Genomic DNA, 15328 nt, shown 5'->3' with positions numbered 1-15328 from the left:
TCAGGCCTCTTAGAAGCAAATCATGATACCTTTTCCAGGGCTGTAGGGTGAAGGACACGGCATCGGCAGAAATTCTGTGTTGCCTATGGAAGTGCCACTCAGCTCTGTTCCTTTGTAACCTGTTGGTTTTTAGGGGCTCCAGGGGGAGTGAGGCCAGGTGTTCTCAGACATCAAAGGGGCAGCCAGGGTGGCAGGTAAGTGGGGCTGGGGCTGGGGCTCGTGCTGGGAATGTGATCTGTGTTTCTCTAGTCCTGAGCTCTATGCCTCTTTTTAATGTCAGATATCGTATCATCCTGATGATAACAACCAACCCAAAAAGAGCATTTTCAAAAGATCAGCACTGCATTCTAACCACATAAGAGGGAGCGGAAGGGAAGTTGTGACAAAGGACACATGGCTCGCAGTCACGTGGGAACCCAGCTGATGGGGGAGCCACTCACAGCCCACGTGACTTTCCAAAGTAGTGACAGCTTTTGGTGAAGCCCAGAGTAAGATTCTACCAGCCAGAGTCTCGAGACTGGACACGGGTACCTACATTGCATAATCAGAGGAGGGCCCAGTAGGAATGTTGCTTTCAAAGGTGTGGTGGACAGGAATGACCGGGTAGGGCCTGCAAGACAGAGGGCCACCCCCAAGGCCACGGACATAGACAGCAATTGTGCTCCCTCAATGGGCATCCCAGCCACCATTTGAGAGCTGGGTGCACCAGGACCCCTGGGCACCTGCTGGGGGTCAGCCATTTCTCCACCCAACTGCTCTCTTTTCTCCAGCATTTGCAGCAACAGCAGTGGTGAGAACGAGTCTGCCAGCTCACCACGATCTGTTGTGGGACTCATTATGACATCGCCACGTTGACACATGGGAACTCACAGGAGTGACATTCGGAATATTTAACAGCAAGTAGGACACAGCACCCAGCAAGTGAGACAGCAGACTGTGGACAGAGACAGTAGCGGCTGTGCTGGGCAGGGTGCCTTGCCCTCCAGATCTGGGCCCCGGCATCCTGGGGCATAAGGGGCAGTGGATATTTAACCGCCTGGCAGGGACTTTCCCAGGAGCAACGGGGTGGCTCAGCAAAATTGCATAATTTGCTTAGGGCCACATCCCAGCCAGTTTGTCTAATAGCTGCAATGGAGTCATGAGCACAGCCTGAGGGTTCCCATTAATTAACTGGAACTGCCTTCTAAGGCTCCGAAGGATATGGACGAGCTTTACTCCATTTTTTAACACTGCAATCCTTGGCACATTCTGGATCTGCGGGACACCGTGATTCACCCAAATTGATCCTCTTTGAGCTGGTGAGAACTCCACGCTGATACTTCACAGAGAGTAACATAGAATTGTACGTTGTGAGATCTTGAAGACCTCACTACAGCATATGCACATGGCTTCATTACTAAGAAATACTCAACTGTGATTTCTACAACTTAAAAAAAAATGTCATTTTCAGGTCATGAAAATGCACATACTTAGTAGCAGTTCTGCCACTGAGATGAATTAGAGCAGAAGCAAATCACAGTTAGCCATGTGTCCCACACCTGGGGATATCCACCGCCTGAACCCTCTAGTGTGACCTCTGTCTATACACACTCCTTTCTGTGTGCGCTCTCCCAAGGTAAACTCCTGTCTGAGCTTTTCCTGGTGTTGGTTTAATCAGGATCTGCAGGGCTGACTTGGCCTGTCATCCACTGTTCTGAGCAGAAAGCAGTTGCAAGTCTGCTCTTTCAGCATACAGTGGATGTGTCCTTGCAAACAGCCATGACCGGAGACCCTTAGAGACTAGAGGATAAGATGGGCCCGCTCTCCTGGAGTGGAAGGAAGGGGGCAGCGTGTCAGAGATCTCTTCCTGCAGAAGTGAGCAGGATTGGAGAGTGCTTCCTGGAGGAGGAGGCCTTTGAGATGAGCCTGGAACACTCAGAACAGATACCAATATGTGGAGAGGGAGAGGAGGGACTTCTGCAGAGGAAATAATGCAGCCAAGGCCTGGGGTGTAACAGCAAGTCTCTCCTGACAGGGTTAGAGCAAGCTCAGACACTACGCTTTCTCCTAGTAAAATTAATCAAGAAGTATTATTAAGCTGTAATTTGAATAATCTGTGGGAAAAGGTCTTGTAGGTAGAACGAGAGGGATCTTTCAAGAAATACTTTGGGGTACAAGCTATTAACCTCTAACCAAGCTAATTAAAGCCACCGGGAGTTAAAACTGTATGTAAATGTAACTCCGCTTTGCATCAATTTTCTCAAAATTGCAACCTAAGGGGGCTTGAGTAATTCTTTTTCTCTTTTAATTTTTAATCTTGAAGACGATGCCCTGTATACACTTTATATTTGGCCTCAAGGGACATCCTAAATGTCTGGTTTCTTTTTAGGGTGTGAAAATTGTTCTCTAATATTAATTACAGACAGGCTTTTATCATGCTGAAGCCTTCTTCCTTCACAAGAATTGAGTCAAGGAAATTTGAAAAATGAACTCTTGGTCAGACTCCAACGAATGACCTGTCATTTTCCACCAGTGTATTATTTAAATGTAAAATTATAGACTAGAGCAATGCTCAGCCCTCTGCCTTCACTTGTCAAGGGAAGATAAGAAAATGTCAACTGTGTCTTACAGTAAGAAGCCAAGAGTGGCTCTGGGAAACGCTGACGTGGACTCATTCTCTTCATAAAGGCGGAGAGTCCAAGCAGATCCCAAGCTAGGCTGAAAAAACAAACGGAACTCTCCTCGAGTGTTTTGTTGAATTTCACATCTCCCTCAAAACTCACTGACTCTGGAAGCATGTGTTTTAAAGTCTTGGTTGAGACAAAACTGGAATTTTTAAGGCAAAAAAACCCAATTTTTGGTATTTTATTTTTTTGAGTTGGAGTCTCACTCTGTCACCCAGGCTGGAATGCAGTGGCCGCTCCCGGCCACCGCAGCCTCGACCTGCTGGGCTCCGGGGATGCTTCTGCCTCAGCCTTCCAAGTAACTGGAACTACAGGCGTGTGCTACCACGCCAGGCTAATTTTTGATTTATTGTAGAGATGCAGTCTCACCAAGTTGCCCAGGTGGGTCTCGAACCCGTGGGCTCAGGCCATCCACTCACCTCAGCCTCCCAAAGTGCTGGAATTATAGGCTGAGCCACCGAGCCCAGCTATTTTCCAGTATTTTAAATTGTGAACTATTTCAAGTTTTACTGGCTTCTGCCAAAATCAAATTGACAGTTCCAGCTGCAACCAAAGTGGAAAAAAAATTTAGCTCTGTTCCCAAGGAACCGATACCCACCACATGGAATTCAAGAACTGATCACCTCTATTTAATCTCAGTGGCAGCCACGTGTGTGCAGCCCATTACCTGGGCATCCACATCCTTGTGGGAACCAGCTCACAGTGGAGCTCAAGGTGGGTCCCTGATGCTACACTTTCAGGTAGCCTCAAATCACTTTCCATTTCATGATACACAGAATGAAAGTGAAATGCCTAAAATATATGCCAGAGCAGAATGAAGACTGGAAAGCAGCAGCATTGCAGAGCTGAGAAATGTGCTGTCGGAAGCACTTGAAATGAAAGTGATCTCCTCTCATGGCGAAATCTCATTAAAGAATGCTCTTTGGCTTTGGAAGTTTTTCAGGTTAACAATCAAGAACAAACAGAAACAGAATAGAAAAAAAGCCACTCAAATTTCAGGTTTTTATTGCCTTCATACTGTGCCTCTGAGCGAAGTGTGTATCAAGCCTACCCCTCCAGGTTACATGGCCTCATGGGAGAATTCAGCAAGGAGCCTGGACCATAGGAGACAGGGTACTGCTGACTTAGGGCAGATGGTACTGCGGTGCCCAACAGGGAGTCATTCTGTTCCTAGAAAGAGAATTTGACTCGTGGCTTTTCTGAAGTTCAGTTAGAAAATCACAGGAGGATGGAAGAACTATACAATCTCAGAAGAGAGTGGGAATTTAGAGAGCACCATGAGGTTTTAAAAAACTTGGTTATTCTTTTTTTTTTTTTAAGCAAAGGACCCATTTTTTCCAGTCTCAAAGTACTGCAATATAATAGCATGACAGATACAAGCCAAGCTGCTCTGATTGAATTTTTATACTTTCTTCTATTTATTGATTGCAGTAAAATGTATCTAACATAAAACTTACCATTTTAACCATTTTTAGGTGTACCGCTCAGTGGCATTAAGTACATGTACATTGTTGTGCTGCTATAACCACCATCCATCTCCAGAGCTTTCCATCTTCCGAAACTGACCCTCTGTCCCCATTAAGCTCTCACTCCCATTTCCCTCCCCAATCCCTGGCACTTACTACTTTACTTTCTGTCTTTATGGACTGATGGCTCTAGGGACCTCATATGAGTGGAATCATGCAGTATTCGTTCATTGTGTCTGACTTCCTTCATTCAACACAACATCCCCAAGGTTCATTCATGTTGTAGCTTGTGTCAGAATCTCCTCCTCCTTTTTTAAGTCTGAATAATGAATACTCCGTTGTGTGGCTGGACCACATGTTGCCTATCTCGTCATCCATCCATGGACACCTGGGTTATTTCCACCTTTTGCTACTGTGAAAAGTGCTACTGTGAACATTGGATGTGTGAAGATCTCTTTGAGGCCCTGCTTTCAGTCTCTCAGGGCATACACCCAGAGCAGGATTGCTAGATCATATGGTGATTCTATGCTCAACTTTTTAAGGAACCCCCCCAAACCGTTTCCACCATTTTACATTTTCACCAACAGGGCACAAGGGTCCGCTTTCTCCACACACTCCACATCACTTATTTTCTGTTTGTTTGTCTTTTAATAGTAGCCATCTTGATGAGGGTGAGGTGAGCATCTTTTCTTGTGCTTAGTGGCCATTTGTATATCTTCTTTGGGGAAATGTCTATTCAAATCCTTTGCCCATTTTGAAAGAGATTGTTTTTTCTTATTGTTGAGTCTTAGGAGTCCTCTATATATTCTGGATACTAACCCCTTATTAACACATGATTTGTAAATATTTTCTCCCAACCCGTGGGGTGAGTTGCCTTTTTCCTCTGTGTCTTTTGGTGCATAAAATGTTCTAATTTTCATGAAAGTCTATTTTTTTTTTTTTTTTTTTTTTTTGCTGCTTGTGCCTCAGTATCACATCCAGGAAATCATTGCCCAGTCCAATGCTGCTTTTGCCCCATGTTTTCTCCTAAGAGTTTCATAATTTTAGGTTTAAATTTAGCTCATGGATTTATTTTGGGTTACTTTTTGCATAACGTGTAAGGTAAGGGGCTGACTTCACGCTACTGCCTGTGAATAACCAGTTTTCCCAGCACCACTTACAGAAGAGACCACCTTTTCCCCATGGAATGGTCTTGGTATCCTGTCAAAACTCAGTTGGCATTATATGTGAGATATTCTTTCTGGACTTTCAATTCTGTCCCATTGTTCTATAAGCCTATCCTCATGCCAGGACCCTGATGTTTTGATGACTATAGCTTTGTAGTAAAATTTTAAATCAGGAAGTGTGAGTCCTTGCTGAAGTGTTTGTTCTTTTTAAGATTGTTTTGGCTACTCAGGGTCCCTTGAGATTCTGCATGAATTTTAGGATGAATTTTTCTATTTCTGCAAGAAACGTCCTTGAGCTTTTGATAAGAATTTAGATAATATTGTTTTGAGGACTCTAAAACTTTCTAAAAATGTTATTGTACTTTTGCGGTGTGCTTTTTTCTTCCAAACATTATGTTTGTGAGATTTATTTGTGCTAATATGTGTGGTTATTTTATTCAATTTAATGCAGCATTATATAAATGTATCACAATTTATTTGTCCAAATCCCTATTGTTGGACATATTAATTTTTTTTCTAACAATGCTACAATGCACATTCTTAGCTGTGCCTCCTCGGCTTGAGTGTGAGAGTTTGTCTAAGGTGTAAACCTCAAGATGGAGTTGCCAGGCCATAAGGGGCGCTAGGTGGCCTCACACTGGCCTCCACACTGCTGTGCCAGTCCACACCCTACCGGCACTGTCTGTAAGTTCCAGCTAGTTCACCACCCTTGGTGTGTCTCAGGGGTTAATCTCAACACTGCTGGCATCCCTGGAGAGAGATTCCTGTGGTGAGGCGTCCTATGCCCTGTGGAGTGCTGAGCACCCTTGTCCCCTACCACTCAACAGTGACACCTCAGCAGTGAGACCAAAAATGACTCCACACATTGGCAAATGTCCCCAGGCGCAAAACCACCCACCTGAGTGATGCGTTGCCCACCAACATATATGAATTGTTGTCCACTTCACGAATGTAAGTGATATGCATGTTTTTGTTTGCACATCTCTGATGACTGGTGAGACGGGGCATGTTTTCCTGGCCTTTGGCCATTCATATTTTCTTTTTGTGAATTTTATGTTCATAACATTTAATTTTTCTTTGGGGGTGTTTGGCTTATTCTTATTGATTTATATAGTCTTAAGTATTTGGGGTACTTATCTTTTGTCTATCCAGTGGTCTTTCTGCCCCCAAAATATTCATGTATTTGTTTTTGCAAAGATAAGAAATATTAAATATTGAATTTTAAAAGCTTCATACATTTTAAAATAGATGAGCTTTAAGAACCTTTTATCTGTTTGCTGTTTCACTTTCTCTTAGCCTTAAGTAAGATAAGACCATTTTAAACATTTCTCACAGGCTTGGCATTTATTTCCTACTCCGGCTGTGCTGCTGATCAGGAATCAGGACTTTGGAAGAAAAAGAAAAATTTTTGATGTTTGCTCAACCCTCTATTCTTCCCTGATCCAGGCTCTGGATCCTACCAAGGCAATCTACAGATTCAATGAAATACCCATTAAATTACCAACATCATTCTTTTCAGATCTGGAAATGACAATACAGAAATTCATATGGAAACATAAACAGCCACGAATAGCCAAAACAATCCTTAGCAAAAGAAATAAAGCAGGAGGTATCACACTTCTAGACTTCAAGCTTTCCTATAAGGCTACAATAATCAAAACAGCCTGGTATTGATACAAGAACAGGCATACGGACCATTGGAACAGGATAGAAATTCCAGAAGTAAAACCTCAATTTCTCAACCAGTTCATCTTTGACAAAGCCTCCAATGACAACCACCGGGGAGAGGAGAACCTATACAGTAAATATACTGAGAAAACTGGCTGATCAGATGCAGAAGATTGAAACAGGACCCCTACCTATCACCATACACAAAAATTAACTCTAAATGGATCAAAGACCTAAATGTAACACTTCAAACTATAAGAATCTTAGAAAATGCAGGAGACATCCTTATGGAAATTGGAACTGACAACCAATTCCTGATCAAAACCCCAGGTACACGAAAGACATGAATAAAAAAAAGTGGGCGAAAGACATGAATAGACACTTCTCAGTAGAAGATATACGGGCAGCCAATAGTCACATGAAGAAGTGCTTAGCCTCACTCATCATCAGAAAAATGCAAATCAAAATCACACTGACATACCACCTAACCCCAGTAAGAATGACCATCACTAATAAAACAAACAACAACAGATGCTGGCAAGGATGCGGAGAAAAAGGAACACTTCTACACTACTGGTGGAGATGCAAACTAGTGCAACCTCTTTGGAAGACAGTGCGGTGATTTCTGAAAGAACTAGAAATTGATCTTCCATATGACCCGGCAATCCCCCTATTGGGAATATACCCAGAGGAACTTAAATCATTCTACCAAAAAGATACCTGCACACGCATGTTTGTTGCAGCTGTATCCAAAATAGCAAAAAAAAAGGAACAAACCATGCTGCCCATCGAAGCTGGACTGGATAAAAAATGTGATACATATACACAATGGAATACTATGCAGCCATAAAGAACAAATATGAACTTCGCAGCAACTTGGATGGATTTAGAGTCTATCATACTCAGTGACCTATCACAGAAACAAAGAACAGAGTACCATAGGTTCTCACTCTTAAGCAGAACTTGAACAATTATCATAATACTATAAGAAAGGGATTGGCATTAGTGGAAAACTGCCGGGGACTGGGGATGTGTGTGTGTGGGATTGGCAGTTGAGGGAAACAGCCAGGGGAGGGAAGGAGGGGCACACCTCATCAGCAAGGGTACCTGCATGATTGACATTTGTATACCTAACCCTGAATTGTACCCCACATCCTTAAAATAAAGGAAAAAAAAACATAAAATAAACTGCTTATGCTATGTAAGTTTAGAAAACCGAAAAAAGAAAAAAGAAAAATTATCTCAAAGGCTTTTCCTCCGAAAACATGAACTAATGGGAGTTACTAACTAACCCCAAAATGCTCAAGACTTTTTCTTACTGCAAGGAGTTTGGTGGTTTTAAAAATAAATATTTTTTTCCTTTAACAGACAGGTTTTGGACACCGTAGGTATTATACAGATGAACAAGACAGTCTCCACTCGAGCAACTCATAATTAGTGGAAAAGTAAGACAATGGTTCAAATAACTGTAACATCAGAGTTCAGCACTTTGTGAGAAAAACCCACAGCCGTTCATATTCAGCAAGCTTTTTTCTTTCCAGAGCACTAAGATTCCAGGTATATAGCGGGGCGTGGTAGCATGCGCCTGTAGTTCCAGCTACTTGGTAGACTGAGCCGGAAGGATCGCCAGAGCCCAGCAGGTCAAGGCTGCGGTGGCCGGGAGCATGCCACTGCACTCCAGTCTGGGCGACAGAGAGAGACTCCAACTCAAAAAAAAAAAAGATTCCAGGCATAACCACTGCCCTGCGGAACGCCCCGCCCAGTGGGTTGCCGTCCACATCCTAGGATACAGAGGCGGCCTCCTCTGGGTGTGGCTGTGAGAGTTGAAGGACAGGGAATTTCTGATCTGGCCCTTGAAGGATAGATAGAAATCTCTGGGAAAAGAGGAGGATCAGCATTCCAGAGCTGAGCAAAGGGCTTTAAATATTTGTCTCTTAGAAGTAAGTGCAGCGTTTACTGAACAGAGGGAAGCAGGGTGGGCGTGGCCGAGTGAACAGAGGGAAGCAGGGTGGGCGTGGCCGAGTGCTGCAAACCTTGGGTCACCCCTAGAGATCGTCAGATAAAACTGGTCAGTGCCTATAAACATGAACATTCTCCTGTGGTTCTTACGAAAACTGCATTTATCTTAGCCACCTGCACATTAAACATCCAGTTTGCCGGTTTGGTATGGTGCTGCAGCCCTGAGGGGTGGGCCTCCTTCCAGAGAGTTAGGAAGATTCATCAGGGCTCTTTCTTCTTCCTTTTGTCTCCCTCTCTCCCTTCCTTCCTCCTCCCTCCTCCCCTACCCCGACCCCTCCCCTCTTTTGCTCTCACTCACTCTTTCTCAGATCTTATTTAGAACCTACAGCCAATAGAGAAATCAGTGCTTGACCAGCTCACATCCCCATGCTGTGGACACAGACCTCATGCAGTTAACTCTGCCCTAGGCCTTGGTGGTGGGTTGACAGGTCAACTCTCAAGTCAACTCTGCGGGGAGGGTCACCTCCAGGTGCTGTGGCCTCCAGTTGGCCCTGTGCTGAGAGGAGCCACAGGGACATGTGCTGGGATTAGGGCACGGAGGTGCCAGTGTGGATTCCCGGGCAAAGCAGACCAAAGGAGTCTGGGTTAGGAATGAGAACAGGAGAGTGGTTACGTCCCATCAGCCCTTGCGTGCCACCTTCCCCTCTCTTCCTCGGTGCTGCCTACCAAGGTGGCAGCCATCTCCTACCCAGCATCATGGCTGCCCTCAGACCCCTGGTGAAACCCAGGATCATCAAAAAAGAGCACCAAGAAGTTCATCCGGCACTAGTCAGACGGATATGTCAAGATTAAGCATAACTGGTGGAAGCTCAGAGGTATTGATAATAGGATGCGTAGAAGATTCAAGGGCCAGATCTTGATGCCCAACATTGGTTACCGGAGCAACGAGAAAACAAAGCGCAGGCTGCCTAGTGGTTTCCGGAAGTTCCTGGTCCACAATGTCAAGGAAGTGCTGCTGATGTGCGACAAATATTTTTGTGCTGAGAATGCTCACAACGTTTCCTCTGAGAATCACAAAGCCATTGTAGAAAGAGCAACCCAGCTGGTCATCAGAGTCATCAATTCTAATGCCAGGCTGTACAGTGAAGAAAATGAATAGACAGCTCATGTGCACGTTTTGTTTTTAAATAAAACCATAAAAACTGCAAAAAAAGAAAGAAAGAAAGAAATGAGAACAGGCAAAAAGCAGAGCCCAAAAGAATTTGTGGATATTTATTGGGGTGGGGTGAGTATTATCATTTTCTTTCTGTCTTTCTTTTCAAGAAAAAGCACCAGCTGAGATTCTCTTTACTGAAAATGCCCTTGTGTCCTGAGATGGACAAAGGCATGGCTGCCAGGGGCTTCTCCAACAACCAGCTCTCTCTCTGCTCCATTTGCCCCAACACACCTCTCACAAGCATCATTGTCAGGACGGGAACTTGGGAGGACTTACAGAACCTGTGGGATGTGGAGACCCTAGTGCCTCGGCCTATTTCTTATCTGCTCATTATTTTCTAGTTTCAGGGTCAGTGCATAAGGAGTGTGTGTGGGGGGAGAGGTTTGAGAACTGGGCCCAGCTCTATACTGGTCCTAGTAGGCCACAAAACCGTGGTTCCTGGGACAGACAATGGAAGAGCAGAGCATAGTCCATGCATGCAAGGGGGCATGCCTCAGATCCTTGGTACAGCACAAGGGGACCCTGAGAGCACATGGTCAGTGAGATAAGCCAGTCACACAAACACTGCATGATTCCACTCACATGAGGCCCCTGGAGTTGTCAGATTATAAGTAGAATGAAGGGTGCTAGGGGCTGACAGGCAGATAGAAGTGAATGTTTAATGGGGACAGAGTTTTAGTTTGGGAAAATGAGAAAGTTCTAGAGATGATGGTGGTGATGGTTGCACAACAGTGTACATGTACTGAATGCCGCTGAGCTACACATTTACACATTGTTATGATGGTAAGTTTAATGTGTGTATCTCACCACAGTGTGCGTCTCCTCCACTCCCTGGCCATGTGAGTTGTGGGAGATGGGACTGGAATTTCGAGCATGTAACCAAGCCTGACTCCCTCTACTCACCCAGTTCTTCCCACTGCCTCACGCTGACTTGAGATGGTTAAAAGCCCTCCTGCTTCCTTCCTGGGTGAGAGACCTCAATGTTCTGTCCCACTGCCTCCACCTACCTGGAGGCCAGGAACAACCAGCCAGGCCAGAAGCAGCGATGGCAGAAGAAGATAGGCACTCTCTCCCCCTCCCAGATCCAGGCTTTTGTCCATGCCCAGCAAGGGACTACGTGAGTTAGATCTGCACTGTAGTAGGGAGGTGCTCTGTGGATGTGATTTGGATCTTCTCCTTGGTGGGTGTTCATTCCACATGGCCCATGTTCATCCTGACCTAGTGTCTCAGCAAGCTTTTGTCCACTGTAAAGCCCTGAGTGGTGTCAAGAAGCAAAAAGGGCTTGGTTGGGACTGTGGGTGTGTATGATTGTGTTGTGGGCCCCAGTCATGTGACAGGGCTGAAAGAAAGGGGCTTATCTTAGGGCTTTACCTTTGACCCCATTCTTCACACAGGGCCCTGGCATGGCGTGTGCCCACAGGAATGTGAGAAATCTGAGCTTGACCAGGTTGTGTCTCTGCCTAGAGGGTCTGTGAGACTCTCAGGGTTGACATCAGCCTGACCTCCCTTATGGGACCACAACCCACCCATCACTCTGGAGTGATCCCTGTTGGACTGTGAACTGAAGGCAGATGACCTGGATCTGAATGTTTGTCTTGCTGCTGGCCAGGGAGCATGGTCCCAGGGCCCTTCTGAGTAGAGGCAGCTGCTGAATTTGATGCTCGCCTGGAGCCGGCCCCTTCCTCAGCACCTGTGCCTCCTCCAGTGTTCACCGTACCCTGAGGACCCCAGGCCCGCGAGTTGGCAGGTGTCCGAGGCACACAGCGTGTGAGTAGAGGGAGCCCTTAAGCATCTGGGAGCCAAGCGAGATGTTGTGAAAGCAATGGAAGTGAACCTGAAAGAATTTCCACTCGGGGCCTGGAATTCAGCCCCCACAGATGCAGCCTTTGGGTGGTCTTCAGGCATGAGGGGTATGGAGATGAGGCGCTCACGTGATGTCACATGCCTTCCTGACCTTTGGCTTTGCTTCCTGTGTGCGACTGCATCCTAAGACAACTCCAGCGCATGTTGGAAGCAGCCTGAGCCCTCGGTCTCCCCAGAGGAGACTCTGTGGCCACTTTGATGGGCCTGAGTTTCTACCCCCATGACTGCCTGGCCAGGCATCACCTCGGGGACCCAGCAGGCCTCCAAGTAACACCAAGTAATTTCCCGCCAAAGTGCTTCTTCGCACCTTTAAGAGAGATCTTGAAGCTAAGTTTTCATCCTCTTGGCATCTTCTCTTCCCTCCTCTGACATCCCATGAGGGGCACACTGGGAACCCTTCAGATGAGCATGAGAGGTGAAAGATTGCTGGCTAGATACCACCAATGGGAAAGGTCCACTTTACAGCCCTTCATGTAGTTCAGGCCTTACTGTGTGAGGCCTCAGCTCTATGGGGTCATGCTGTGTGTGGCCCCAGCTCTGTGTGGCCTCAGCTCTGTGGGGCCTCGTCTTGTTGGAACCTCAGCTCAGTTGGGTCTCAGTTCTGTGGGGGCCTCAGCTGTGTAGGGGCCTCAGCTCTGTAGGGTCTCAGCTCTTAAAGGCTTATCTCTGGGGGTCTCTGCATGTTCCAGGCTCCACCCTAGCCTGGTGCTCTGCTGGGCTCCCTCTTCCTGAGGGGCTGGGAGATGGCCAGGGTCTGACAGAGCCTGGCCCCATGCCCTGTCCTCCCCCTAGACTCCAGTCTTTTGGACATGCCAGCTCACTGCTGTGGCCAAACATGGACAGAGATTTCTCTAAGGAAGAGGTGACTGCACATAGGCCAGAGGCTAGCAGTCCTCCAATGCTGACCAAGGATTCGCAGGCCCCACTGAACCACCTGGAGTGAACCCAGGGAGGCATCACAGGCAAGCTGGAATTCCACGAAGGCCAGAGAGATGCTGGGCTAGTGGTTAGAGAGCCATTTTCTCATCCATGAGCAGCAGGGCTTTGGGCAAGTTATGCTGCTTTCTAAAACTCACTTTTCTGGTGTAGAAACAGATGGTGGTTGCATATTCTCCCTTAGAAGGCTGAGACAGGGATGAAGGGGATCACCTAGGTCTAGATGCCAATAGGTGCAGACACCAACACATTCCTCCTGGGGACAAGAGAAGAAGCAGTCATTGTTTATGTAAACATATTACGTGCCAGGACCTCATGTTATCCACACCTTTTATTTATTTTTATATTTATTTTATTTTATTTTTATTTTTTTCTGGAGATGGGGTCTCACTATGTTGCCTAAGCTAGTCTCAAACTTCTGTGCTCAAGCAATCCTCCTGCCTTGGCTTCCCGAGATATATACCCCTTTTTAACCCTGTAAGGTAAGTCTTATGATCTCCAACTTGCAGTTGCAATGTCTGAAATGCAGAGGTGGTGTGGATTGCTCACAGTCACAGATTGGGCAGTGGCTGCGTGTGGACTCACACCTGATCTTTCCAATAACCATGATCTTGACCAATACAAAGTGTTGGCACCTCCATACTTATCAACTTGGATCCTTTCAGCACAGACATTTGCCCACCATGGAGACACATGTGAGCCTTGGACACCAGGCCTTGTGCTCCGCACATATCCCGCTGAGCTATGTTCCCTCTCACAGCAGAACTTAAGTCTGGATGCAGGAGAAGGCATCTCACCGGACCTGGAAGGTGATTTGTTTTTAGCAAGGACGAGCAGGAGCTGACCACTGGCATTTCTTTCGCTTGCTCTGTACAGCTTCCCAGATCCAGAAACCAAACACCACAAGGTAATGAGGTAATGTTAGACATTAGGGTGTTAAAATGAAACAAAATCCTCACTTTTGCAACAGAGAAACAAGACAGGAGCCCGAGGGGGTCCAAGTGGGAGCATCCCAGCAGGCCATGGACCTCATGTCCATATTTGAGAAGACCTTGGCAGGTCATTCCCAGTGAAGCCTTAATCTCAGCGGACCAACTCTATGGGCCGTGTCCTTTGCGAGTTGGTGTCTCCCTGAGCTTTGTGTCCTCTCCTGAGGGACCTCTGTAGACCAGGGCTCTCTAAGTTCAACTTTATTTCTGTCTCAGAACTGAATGCACATGTGTTTCTCCACCTGAAACCACAGGGAGTGTGAGTACTCCACAGCGATTCTCAGATGACCCCTCTCACCTCCCTGCTGACGTGGTGGGGGCTCGGGCTTGGCCAGAAGGTGAGTGACGTCCTCAGAACGGCCCCCGGCTCATCCCCTTTCATTTCAAGCTCATTTGGGCTTCAAGTAGCATCGTCAGAACAGCCCTTTTCTAAAGCATCAGTTTCTGAATCGACCCAGACCTGATTGCAGGCAGCTTGCATATTGAACTCCGCAAACACTACTGTGCAGTCTGTCTTTACTCTTCTTTAAACAACCACAAAGACAAACAGGCTTGCTTTTCTTGAAAAAACTGCAAAGAACACTTTATAAAGAAGGCCAAGGTGGATATGGAAACTCAATCCACACATTGGAAGGTTTATATGTATAGAAGGAAACAGTGAAGTGTGAAGTACATTTTCTACTGCAGAATGGATGAAAACAGAATAAAAATAATATCCTTTGCTAGGCAGCATAACAACTTTTTAAAAGAAACAACATGACTGTTATTTTATGGAACAAAAAAATCTGGACCATTTTTTAAAAAATGGCATTTCTACTGCAAACCTTTGAAGAATCATGTCTTCTTAGCCCAAGGTGAAAACTATACTGCGTAACAGAAAACATAACTGCATTCCCAAGACTAACAGAGAATACCAACCAATAGCTCTTGGAAACTTTAGAAACATTATGCACCATTTAGAAGCAGGTTTAAAAACATTTCTACAATAACTCTAAGTTTCTGTCTAAGAAAGATGTTTGCATCTTGTCCTTTAATATTTTAACATCTTTATTGAGATATAACTCATGTGCTGCAAAATTCATTTATTTAAAATGTATAATTCAAAACCTTTGAGCATATTTACAGAGTTGTACAATCACTCCCACAATGACTATGAGAATGTTTTTATTACCCCTAAAGACACGCCCATACTTTTTAGACATCACCATCTGCCCAATCTCAGCCCCTGGCAACTCCCAATATACTCTTTGTCTCTACAGATTTTTCTGCTCTGGAAATTTCATATAAATGGAATATGACAATATGTGGCCTTTGGGACTGGCTTTGTTCACTAGACATCATGTTTTCAAGGTTTATTCATGTGATAGCATGAATCAGTACCTCATTCCTTTTTTTATGGTTG

At 45.6% G+C, this 15328-nt stretch overlaps 1 pseudogene; it reads left to right on the top strand.

The window, feature by feature from the left end:
- Nucleotides 1-9678: 9678 nt before the first annotated feature.
- On the top strand, nt 9679-10081 carry LOC103264272 (annotated as a pseudogene).
- The last annotated feature ends 5247 nt before the right edge of the window (nt 10082-15328 follow it).

This window comes from Carlito syrichta, unplaced genomic scaffold, assembly GCF_000164805.1.
Source record: "Carlito syrichta isolate Samal-C Ts95f unplaced genomic scaffold, Tarsius_syrichta-2.0.1 Scaffold305639, whole genome shotgun sequence".
Taxonomy (NCBI): domain Eukaryota; kingdom Metazoa; phylum Chordata; class Mammalia; order Primates; family Tarsiidae; genus Carlito; species Carlito syrichta.
The sequence above is the reverse complement of the archived record's forward strand: the minus strand, read 5'-3'. Positions and strand labels throughout refer to the sequence as shown.